This window comes from Pseudophryne corroboree, chromosome 2, assembly GCF_028390025.1.
Source record: "Pseudophryne corroboree isolate aPseCor3 chromosome 2, aPseCor3.hap2, whole genome shotgun sequence".
Taxonomy (NCBI): domain Eukaryota; kingdom Metazoa; phylum Chordata; class Amphibia; order Anura; family Myobatrachidae; genus Pseudophryne; species Pseudophryne corroboree.
The window spans coordinates 41510542-41521839 of record NC_086445.1 but is presented as its reverse complement, the minus strand read 5'-3'; the positions used below and the strand labels follow the sequence as shown (position 1 = coordinate 41521839).

General features: G+C 49.4%; 2 non-coding genes across 2 annotated transcripts; both read right to left on the bottom strand.

Annotated features, from left to right (window-relative positions):
* Window positions 1-4254: 4254 nt before the first annotated feature.
* Window positions 4255-4400, bottom strand: LOC135054240 (small nucleolar RNA SNORD15). The gene has a single exon (XR_010243443.1). It is a non-coding gene; the product is annotated as a small nucleolar RNA SNORD15 (small nucleolar RNA).
* A 324-nt stretch (window positions 4401-4724) lies between these two features.
* On the bottom strand, window positions 4725-4871 carry LOC135054245 (small nucleolar RNA SNORD15). The gene has a single exon (XR_010243447.1). It is a non-coding gene; the product is annotated as a small nucleolar RNA SNORD15 (small nucleolar RNA).
* Between the last annotated feature and the right edge of the window lie 6427 nt (window positions 4872-11298).

Genomic DNA, 11298 nt, shown 5'->3' with positions numbered 1-11298 from the left:
GTCACCTCCTTCCTGGCTTTTACCAGGGTAGGGATGACCTCTTCCGGAATGCCTTTTTCCCTTAGAATTCGGCGTTCAACCGCCATGCCGTCAAACGCAGCCGCGGTAAGTCTTGGAATAGACACGGTCCCTGCTGAAGCAGGTCCCGTCTTAGAGGTAGAGGCCACGGATCTTCCGTGAGCATCTCCTGAAGTTCCGGGTACCAAGTTCTTCTTGGCCAATCCGGAGCCACGAGTATCGTTCTTACTCCCCTTTGCCGTATAATTCTCAGTACTTTTGGTATGAGAGGCAGAGGAGGAAACACATACACTGACTGGAACACCCACGGTGTTACCAGAGCGTCCACAGCTATTGCCTGAGGGTCTCTTGACCTGGCGCAATACCTGTCCAGTTTTTTGTTGAGGCGGGACGCCATCATATCCACCTTTGGTTTTTCCCAACGGTTCACAATCATGTGGAAGACTTCTGGATGAAGTCCCCACTCTCCCGGGTGTAGATCGTGTCTGCTGAGGAAGTCCGCTTCCCAGTTGTCCACTCCCGGAATGAACACTGCTGACAGTGCTATCACATGATCTTCCGCCCAGCGAAGAATCCTTGCAGCTTCTGCCATTGCCCTCCTGCTTCTTGTGCCGCCCTGTCTGTTTACGTGGGCGACTGCCGTGATGTTGTCCGACTGGATCAACACCGGCTGACCCTGAAGCAGGGGTTTTGCCAGGCTTAGAGCATTGTAAATCGCTCTTAGCTCCAGTATATTTATGTGAAGAGACATCTCCAGGCTTGACCACACTCCCTGGAAGTTTCTTCCCTGTGTGACCGCTCCCCAGCCTCTCAGACTGGCATCCGTGGTCACCAGGACCCAGTCCTGTATGCCGAATCTGCGGCCCTCTAACAGATGAGCACTCTGCAACCACCACAGAAGAGACACCCTTGTCCGTGGAGACAAAGTTATCCGCTGATGCATCTGCAGATGCGATCCGGACCATTTGTCCAGCAGATCCCACTGAAAAGTTCGTGCGTGGAATCTGCCGAATGGAATCGCTTCGTAAGAAGCCACCATTTTTCCCAGGACTCTTGTGCATTGATGCACAGACACTTTTCCTGGTTTTAGGAGGTTCCTGACAAGTTCGGATAACTCCCTGGCTTTCTCCTCCGGAAGAAACACCTTTTTCGGAACCGTGTCCAGAATCATTCCCAGGAACAGCAGACGTGTCGTCGGGGTCAATTGAGATTTTGGAAAATTCAGAATCCACCCGTGCTGTTGCAGCACTACTTGGGTTAGTGCTACTACGTCCTCCAGCTGTTCTCTGGACCTTGCCCTTATCAGGAGATCGTCCAAGTAAGGGATAATTAATACGCCTTTTCTTCGCAGAAGAAACATCATTTCAGCCATTACCTTGGTAAAGACCCGAGGTGCCGTGGACAATCCAAACGGCAGCGTCTGAAACTGATAATGACAGTTTTGCACCACGAACCTGAGGTACCCTTGATGAGAAGGGCAAATTGGGACATGCAGGTAAGCATCCTTGATGTCCAGGGACACCATAAAGTCCCCTTCTTCCAAATTCGCTATCACTGCTCTGAGTGACTCCATCTTGAACTTGAATTTTTGTATGTACAGGTTCAAAGATTTCAGATTTAGAATAGGTCTTACCGAGCCGTCCGGCTTCGGTACCACAAATAGTGTGGAATAATACCCCTTTCCCTGTTGTAGGAGGGGTACCTTGACTATCACCTGCTGAGAATACAGCTTGTGAATGGCTTCCAATACCGTCGCCCTGTCTGAGGGAGACGTTGGCAGAGCAGACTTTTAGGAACCGGCGAGGGGGAGACTTCTCGAATTCCAACCTGTAACCCTGAGATACTACCTGCAGGATCCAGGGGTCCACCTGTGAGTGAGCCCACTGTGCGCTGAAATTCTTGAGTCGACCCCCCACCGCCCCTGAGTCCGCTTGTAAAGCCCCAACGTCATGCTGAGGGCTTTGCATTAGCCGGGGAGGGCTTCTGCTCCTGGGAGGGAGCTGCTTGGTGCACTCTCTTACCCTTTCCTTTGCCTCGGGGCAGATATGACTGTCCTTTTGCCCGCTTGTTCTTATAGGAACGAAAGGACTGCGGCTGAAAAGACGGTGTCTTTTTCTGTTGGGAGGGGACCTGAGGTAAAAAGGTGGATTTCCTGGCTGTTGCCGTGGCCACCAAATCCGATAGACCGACCCCAAATAATTCCTTCCCTTTATACGGCAATACTTCCATATGCCGTTTGGAATCCGCATCACCTGACCACTGTCGCGTCCATAAACTTTTTCTGGCAGATATGGACATCGCACTTACTCTCGATGCCAGAGTGCAAATATCCCTCTGAGCATCTCGCATATAAAGAAAAGCATCCTTTAATTGCTCTATAGTCAATAAAATACTGTCCCTATCCAGGGTATCAATATTTTCAGTCAGGGAATCCGACCAAACCACCCCAGCACTGCACATCCATGCTGAGGCGATGGCTGGTCGCAGTATAACACCAGTATGAGTGTATATACTTTTCAGGGTAGTTTCCAGCCTCCTATCAGCTGGATCCTTGAGGGCGGCCGTTTCAGGAGACGGTAACGCCACTTGTTTTGATAAGCGTGTGAGTGCCTTATCCACCCTAGGGGGTGTTTCCCAGCGCGCCCTAACCTCTGGCGGGAAAGGATATAATGCCAATAACTTCTTTGAAATTAGCAGTTTTCTATCGGGGTTAACCCACGCTTCATCACACACTTCATTCAATTCCTGATTCAGGAAAAACTACAGGTAGTTTTTTCAGACCCCACATAATACCCCTTTTTGTGGTACTTGCAGTATCAGAGATATGCAAAGCCTCCTTCATTGCCGTGATCATATAACGTGTGGCGATACTGGAAAATACGTTTGTTTCTTCACCGTCGACACTAGATTCGGTGTCCGTGTCTGTGTCGACCGACTGAGGTAAAGGGCGTTTTACAGCCCCTGACGGTGTCTGAGACGCCTGGACAGGTAATAACTGGTTTGCCGGCCGTCTCATGTCGTCAACTGATTTTTGTAACGTGCTGACATTATCACGTAATTCCATAAACAAAGCCATCCATTCCGGTGTCGACTCCCTAGGGGGTGACATCACCATTACCGGCAATTGCTCCGCCTCCACACCAACATCGTCCTCATACATGTCGACACACACGTACCGACACAGCAGACACACAGGGAATGCTCTTATCGAAGACAGGACCCCACTAGCCCTTTGGGGAGACAGAGGGAGAGTTTGCCAGCACACACCCAAGCGCTATAAATATATAGGAACAACCCTACAGAAGTGTTGTTTCCTTTATAGCAGCTTAATATATCAATATCGCCAAAAAAGTGCCCCCCCTCTGTTTTTTTACCCTGTTTCTGTAGTGCAGTGCAGGGGAGAGTCCTGGGAGCCTTCCTCGCAGAGGAGCTGTGCAGGAAAATGGCGCTGTGTGCTGAGATAGGCCCCACCCCCTATTTCGGCGGGCTCTTCTCCCGGTGTTTGTGAGACCTGGCAGGGGTTAAATACATCCATATAGCCCCAGGGGCTATATGTGATGTATTTTTAGCCAGAACAAGGTATTATCATTGCTGCCCAGGGCGCCCCCCCCCCAGCGCCCTGCACCCTCAGTGACCGCTGGTGTGAAGTGTGCTGACAACAATGGCGCACAGCTGCAGTGCTGTGCGCTACCTCATGAAGACTGAAAAGTCTTCTGCCGCCGGTTTCTGGACCTCTTCACTTTTCGGCATCTGCAAGGGGGTCGGCGGCGCGGCTCCGGGACCGGACTCCATGGCTGGGCCTGTGTTCGATCCCTCTGGAGCTAATGGTGTCCAGTAGCCTAAGAAGCCAATCCATCCTGCACGCAGGTGAGTTCACTTCTTCTCCCCTAAGTCCCTCGTTGCAGTGAGCCTGTTGCCAGCAGGACTCACTGAAAATAAAAAACCTAATAACTTTTTCTAAGCAGCCACCTAGATTGCACCCTGCTCGGACGGGCACAAAAACCTAACTGTGGCTTGGAGGAGGGTCATAGGGGGAGGAGCCAGTGCACACCACCTAGTCCTAAAGCTTTTATTTTTGTGCCCTGTCTCCTGCGGAGCCGCTAATCCCCATGGTCCTGACGGAGTCCCAGCATCCACTAGGACGTCAGAGAAAAGGATTTTGGAGCCGACTGTTTGGTAGTTTCTCTCTCTCCAAGCTTTGAGACATCTCCCTCATAGTGTGATAACTACCAGACACCTTCTCAGACAAATGCCTCAAGGACATCAAGTTAAGAGCAACCTTGACTCAGTGACCCGACGTCTACAGCACAGAACGTAAGGCAGGCAGGGGCCACTGGACAAGACGTTACCCATTCAGACTCGTCATCGGATCATCACTGAAGGATCAATCTAGCCATAAATACACTTAACAGCGTCCTCCATGTACTTGCCTATTATGCGTGGCTGCTCTGGCGTGGGTCCTTTCTGCTCAGAGACGCGAGTTGTTGGCAGGGTCTCCTCTTTGGGCTCCACAATGCCGACGTGGTCAGGCAGGGGCTCTTTGGGGCCGATCTTTCCGCTGGGTTCCCAAGGAAGCATGATCTTCACCCTGATGCCCAACACATCTACAACAGACACAGATCTTATTACACCTCAGCTACTCAATTGGATCAGGTAGAGCGTCACTGTGTGACCCGGTCTTAGCATCCAATCACCGGCCCCTCCACCCTTCTCAGACAAATGCCTCTAAATCAATCAGGAGTTAGGACAAGTCTCCGGTAGAGGCACCAGGTACAGTGACACAGAACGTGACTCTGCACAGGAGCCTCTAGCAGGAGCGTCCCATCTGACTCGTCATCGTATCATCACTGAAGGGTGGAAGTTCCAGCAATTATAGACAAGAATGTACAATAAATTAGTGCCTGCACTGTGTCAGTAAGGAGACTGATGTCCATCTATAATTGGTGCAGATCTTACTACACAGAATGGAGCACTCCTAAACCCATTACACAGTAACTAGCTGTTCTCCAGATGAGACCAACGCGCTGGAACTACAGAACATTTCCTAAATGTGCCCCTAGCGTTACAGAAGGACGTACCTGCGAGATCTCATGGTGCATAGTCTGGTGGGCCGGAGTATGACCTTCCTTCTGAGCTGTACTCTGCCGTCTCCAATAGTGACCAGGTCAGCCGCTGGCCTTGGAGTCAGAGGGAAAAAATAATTAAGGATTAGCTTATACATCAGGGCAGAAACAGTGTTTATCAAGGATGGGCTACTGTGAACAGATACCTACCTACATGACCACCCTATAGTCCAAGTATAGATTACATAGCATGCAGGATGCCCAGCAACTAATGGGATCAGACGTTGCAAGTTAGTCTATATTAAATACCAGAATGGCGGAACTTTGCGCTGTAGCGTGCAGAGCTCCATCCACGTATAACACTGCATTAGATTTCAGCCGTAGCGCTCTTGTTGGAAAAGGAAACCAGGCAGAGTCACATACACAGGTCACACTGTCCAATACAGCAGCGTCACGCTGATGTCAGATGAATCTATATAGTAAAAGTGCCGATTAGAGAACTAGATGGAGTAAAATGGGGAGAAAGAAGGGGTGGGGGGGGGGGGGGGGTCGGCTAGAGACAGGAGGAAAGAGAACCCAGGCTGCACCAGGGGCCACATCTAGTCATAATATAACATGTGCACTACAGCGCTCGTTTAAAGTTGGGATGAGAAAGAAAACTTTTTTGGAACAAACCACGTTGCACTGCAAGGGGGGCAAAAACATCACATATAAACACTGGCTGCTTTCGCATGAAGCCTACACATGTTGGACAACTTTATTCTTACACTGCAATTAAGGTCTGCGATAAATCTAATTCTGCATGTTACATCTGCGCCCCCCCCTTCAGTGCAGCATGGTGTTACCCCGCTGCAGTTCCTTTCTGTTCCCAACTCTGAACCAGCCAATGTGCATCACTATTCAGCACTTACACCTCACCGATCCCCAATCATTTCTTGCATTGCGGCTACTGACATAAGACTAGCCATAAAACGCCAATAGTAAATAAGTAAAACATTCACGCTGAACAGATTATTCTTCATTACCGGCCACTTGCAGACAGGTCCGCCTGGTATCCGGATGTCACGGGGAAGCAGAGCTGCTCAGGGATGGTCATCGTTCCGGACTGCAGAGCTCTGGAGAGGACGTGTTACAGGGTCCATCCTCCATGTCCGCAGCTTGTGATGTTTGTGTCCCAGGGACACTCACCTACGTACCATGCAGAGAGGCTTTTCCACCGCCAGGTTCAATTTATTGCTTAAATCTTTCATTTGATTTTTCCTGTTTCAGCCATATATCTAAACCCTACGTGTACCTCTCCCAGTGGCATTGCTGGGATCGCTCTGTAACCTCTCCCAGGTCACACCACAATTCCTGAATACAGCGCTCTGTGCTGTCAGGATGTAGTTACTGCAGTCACTCACCGTACAAGACGCCACACATTATATAAGATGCACTTTCTTCACTCATCTATCCCTATAATTAACTAAACCAGTGCGGTCACACTTCATCCCCTGTTGTATTGTTTTCTGTCTATTGTTTTGCATCTGAGAATAGATGAAAGGCTTATGCTAATAAGCCTTGGTGCACCAAAGAAGGCTAGATGAGCAAGGCTCCATCCGTACGTTCCCTTATTGCAGATATGGAAAAAATAAGATTTTACTTACCGATAAATCTATTTCTCGGAGTCCGTAGTGGATGCTGGGGTTCCTGAAAGGACCATGGGGAATAGCGGCTCCGCAGGAGACAGGGCACAAAAAGTAAAGCTTTTTCCGATCAGGTGGTGTGCACTGGCTCCTCCCCCTATGACCCTCCTCCAGACTCCAGTTAGGTACTGTGCCCGGACGAGCGTACACAATAAGGGAGGATTTTGAATCCCGGGTAAGACTCATACCAGCCACACCAATCACACCGTACAACTTGTGATCTAAACCCAGTTAACAGTATGATAACAGCGGAGCCTCTGAAAGATGGCTTCCTTCAACAATAACCCGAATTAGTTAACAATAACTATGTACAATTTATGCAGATAATCCGCACTTGGGATGGGCGCCCAGCATCCACTACGGACTCAGAGAAATAGATTTATCGGTAAGTAAAATCTTATTTTCTCTATCGTCCTAGTGGATGCTGGGGTTCCTGAAAGGACCATGGGGATTATACCAAAGCTCCCAAACGGGCGGGAGAGTGCGGATGACTCTGCAGCACCGAATGAGAGAACTCCAGGTCCTCCTTAGCCAGAGTATCAAATTTGTAAAATTTTACAAACGTGTTCTCCCCTGACCACGTAGCTGCTCGGCAAAGTTGTAATGCCGAGACCCCTCGGGCAGCCGCCCAAGATGAGCCCACCTTCCTTGTGGAGTGGGCCTTTACAGAGTTAGGCTGTGGCAGGCCTGCCACAGAATGTGCAAGTTGGATTGTGCTACAGATCCAACGAGCAATCGTCTGCTTAGACGCAGGAGCACCCATCTTGTTGGGTGCATACAATATAAACAACGAGTCAGATTTTCTGACTCCAGCTGTTCTTGCAATATATATTTTTAATGCTCTGACAACGTCCAGTAACTTGGAGTCCTCCAAGTCACTTGTAGCCGCAGGCACTACAATAGGCTGGTTCAGATGAAATGCTGACACCACCTTAGGGAGAAAATGCGGACGAGTCCGCAGTTCTGCCCTGTCCGAATGGAAAATCAGATATGGGCTTTTGTAAGATAAAGCTGCCAATTCTGACACTCTCCTGGCAGAAGCCAGGGCTAGAAGCATGGTCACTTTCCAAGTGAGATATTTCAAATCCACCTTATTTAGTGGTTCAAACCAATGAGATTTTAGAAAATCCAAAACTACATTGAGATCCCACGGTGCCACTGGAGGCACCACAGGGGGCTGTATATGCAGCACTCCCTTAACAAAGGTCTGGACTTCAGGGACTGAAGCCAATTCTTTTTGAAAGAAAATCGACAGGGCCGAAATTTGAACCTTAATAGATCCCAATTTGAGACCCATAGACAATCCTGATTGCAGGAAATGTATGAATCGACCCAGTTGAAATTCCTCCGTCGGAGCACTCCGATCTTCGCACCACGCAACATATTTTCGCCAAATTCGGTGATAATGTTGCACGGTTACTTCTTTCCTTGCTTTAATCAAAGTAGGAATGACTTCTTCCGGCATGCCTTTTTCCATTAGGATCCGGCGTTCAACCGCCATGCCGTCAAACGCAGCCGCGGTAAGTCTTGAAACAGACAGGGACCCTGCTGAAGCAAGTCCCTCCTTAGAGGTAGAGGCCACGGATCTTCCGTGATCATCTCTTGAAGTTCCGGGTACCAAGTCCTTCTTGGCCAATCCGGAACCACTAGTATCGTTCTTACGCCTCTTTGCCGTATAATTCTCAATACTTTTGGTATGAGAGGCAGAGGAGGAAACACATACACCGACTGGTACACCCAAGGCGTTACCAGCGCGTCCACAGCTATTGCCTGCGGATCTCTTGACCTGGCGCAATACCTGTCCAGTTTTTTGTTGAGGCGAGACGCCATCATGTCCACCATTGGTCTTTCCCAACGGGTTACCAGCATGTGGAAGACTTCTGGATGAAGTCCCCACTCTCCCGGGTGAAGATCGTGTCTGCTGAGGAAGTCTGCTTCCCAGTTGTCCACTCCCGGGATGAACACTGCTGACAGTGCTATCACATGATTCTCTGCCCAGCGAAGAATCCTTGCAGCTTCTGCCATTGCACTCCTGCTTCTTGTGCCGCCCTGTCTGTTCACATGGGCGACTGCCGTGATGTTGTCCGACTGGATCAACACCGGTTTTCCCTGAAGCAGAGGTTCTGCCTGGCTTAGAGCATTGTATATTGCTCTTAGTTCCAGAATGTTTATGAGAAGAGACGTTTCCAGGCTTGTCCATACTCCCTGGAAGTTTCTTCCTTGTGTGACTGCTCCCCAGCCTCTCAGGCTGGCGTCCGTGGTCACCAGGATCCAATCCTGTATGCCGAATCTGCGGCCCTCCAATAGATGAGGACTCTGCAACCACCACAGAAGAGACACCCTTGTCCTTGGAGACAGGGTTATCCGTAGGTGCATCTGAAGATGCGACCCTGACCATTTGTCCAACAGATCCCTTTGGAAAATTCTTGCGTGAAATCTGCCGAATGGAATTGCTTCGTAAGAAGCCACCATTTTTCCCAGGACTCTTGTGCATTGATGTACAGACACCTTTCCTGGTTTTAGGAGGTTCCTGACAAGCTCGGATAACTCCTTGGCTTTTTCCTCCGGGAGAAAAACCTTTTTCTGAACCGTGTCCAGAATCATCCCTAGGAACAGCAGACGAGTTGTCGGCATTAACTGGGATTTTGGAATATTCAGAATCCACCCGTGCTGTTTTAGCACTTCTTGAGACAGTGCTAATCCCATCTCTAGCTGTTCTCTGGACCTCGCCCTTATTAGGAGATCGTCCAAGTATGGGATAATTAATACGCCTTTTCTTCGAAGAAGAATCATCATCTCGGCCATTACCTTTGTAAAGATCCGAGGTGCCGTGGACAATCCGAACGGCAGCGTCTGAAACTGATAGTGACAGTTTTGTACAACGAACCTGAGGTACCCCTGGTGTGAGGGGTAAATTGGAACGTGGAGATACGCATCCTTGATGTCCAAGGATACCATAAAGTCCCCCTCTTCCAGGTTCGCTATCACTGCTCTGAGTGACTCCATTTTGAACTTGAACTTCTTTATGTACAGGTTCAAGGACTTCAGATTTAGAATAGGCCTTACCGAGCCATCCGGCTTCGGTACCACAAAAAGAGTGGAATAATACCCCTTCCCTTGTTGTAGAAGAGGTACCTTGACTATCACCTGCTGAGAGTACAGCTTGTGAATGGCTTCCAAAACCGTCTCCCTTTCGGAGGGGGACGTTGGTAAAGCAGACTTCAGGAAACGGCGAGGTGGATCTGTCTCTAATTCCAACCTGTACCCTTGAGATATTATCTGCAGGATCCAGGGATCTACCTGCGAGTGAGCCCACTGCGCGCTGTAATTTTTGAGACGACCGCCCACCGTCCCCGAGTCCGCTTGAGAAGCCCCAGCGTCATGCTGAGGCTTTTGTAGAAGCCGGGGAGGGCTTCTGTTCCTGGGAAGGAGCTGCGTGTTGCTGTCTCTTCCCTCGACCTTTGCCTCGTGGCAGATATGAATAGCCCTTTGCTCTCTTATTTTTAAAGGAACGAAAGGGCTGCGGTTGAAAAGTCGGTGCCTTTTTCTGTTGGGGAGTGACTTGAGGTAGAAAGGTGGATTTCCCGGCTGTAGCCGTGGCCACCAAATCTGATAGACCGATTCCAAATAACTCCTCCCCTTTATACGGCAAAACTTCCATATGCCGTTTTGAATCCGCATCGCCTGTCCACTGTCGCGTCCATAAAGCTCTTCTGGCCGAAATGGACATAGCACTTACCCGTGATGCCAGTGTGCAGATATCCCTCTGTGCATCACGCATATAAAGAAATGCATCCTTTATTTGTTCTAACGACAGTAAAATATTGTCCCTGTCCAGGGTATCCATATTTTCAATCAGGGACTCTGACCAAACTACCCCAGCACTGCCCATCCAGGCAGTCGCTACAGCTGGTCGTAGTATAACACCTGCATGTGTGTATATACTTTTTTGGATATTTTCCATCCTCCTATCTGATGGATCTTTAAGTGCGGCCGTCTCAGGAGAGGGTAACGCCACTTGTTTAGATAAGCGTGTTAGCGCCTTGTCCACCCTAGGAGGTGTTTCCCAGCGCTCCCTAACCTCTGGCGGGAAAGGGTATAATGCCAATAATTTCTTTGAAATTATCAGCTTTTTATCAGGGGCAACCCACGCTTCATTACACACGTCATTTAATTCTTCTGATTCAGGAAAAACTATAGGTAGTTTTTTCATACCCCACATAATACCCTGTTTAGTGGTACCTGTAGTATCAGCTAAATGTAACGCCTCCTTCATTGCCAAAATCATATAACGTGTGGCCCTACTGGAAAATACGGTTGATTCGTCACCGTCACCACTGGAGTCATCGCCTGTGTCTGGGTCTGTGTCGACCGACTGAGGCAAAGGGCGTTTCACAGCCCCTGACGGTGTTTGAGTCGCCTGGACAGGCACTAATTGATTGTCCGGCCGCCTCATGTCGTCAAACGACTGCTTTAGCGTGTTGACACTATCCCGTAGTTCCATAAATAAAGGCATCCATTCTGGTGTCGAC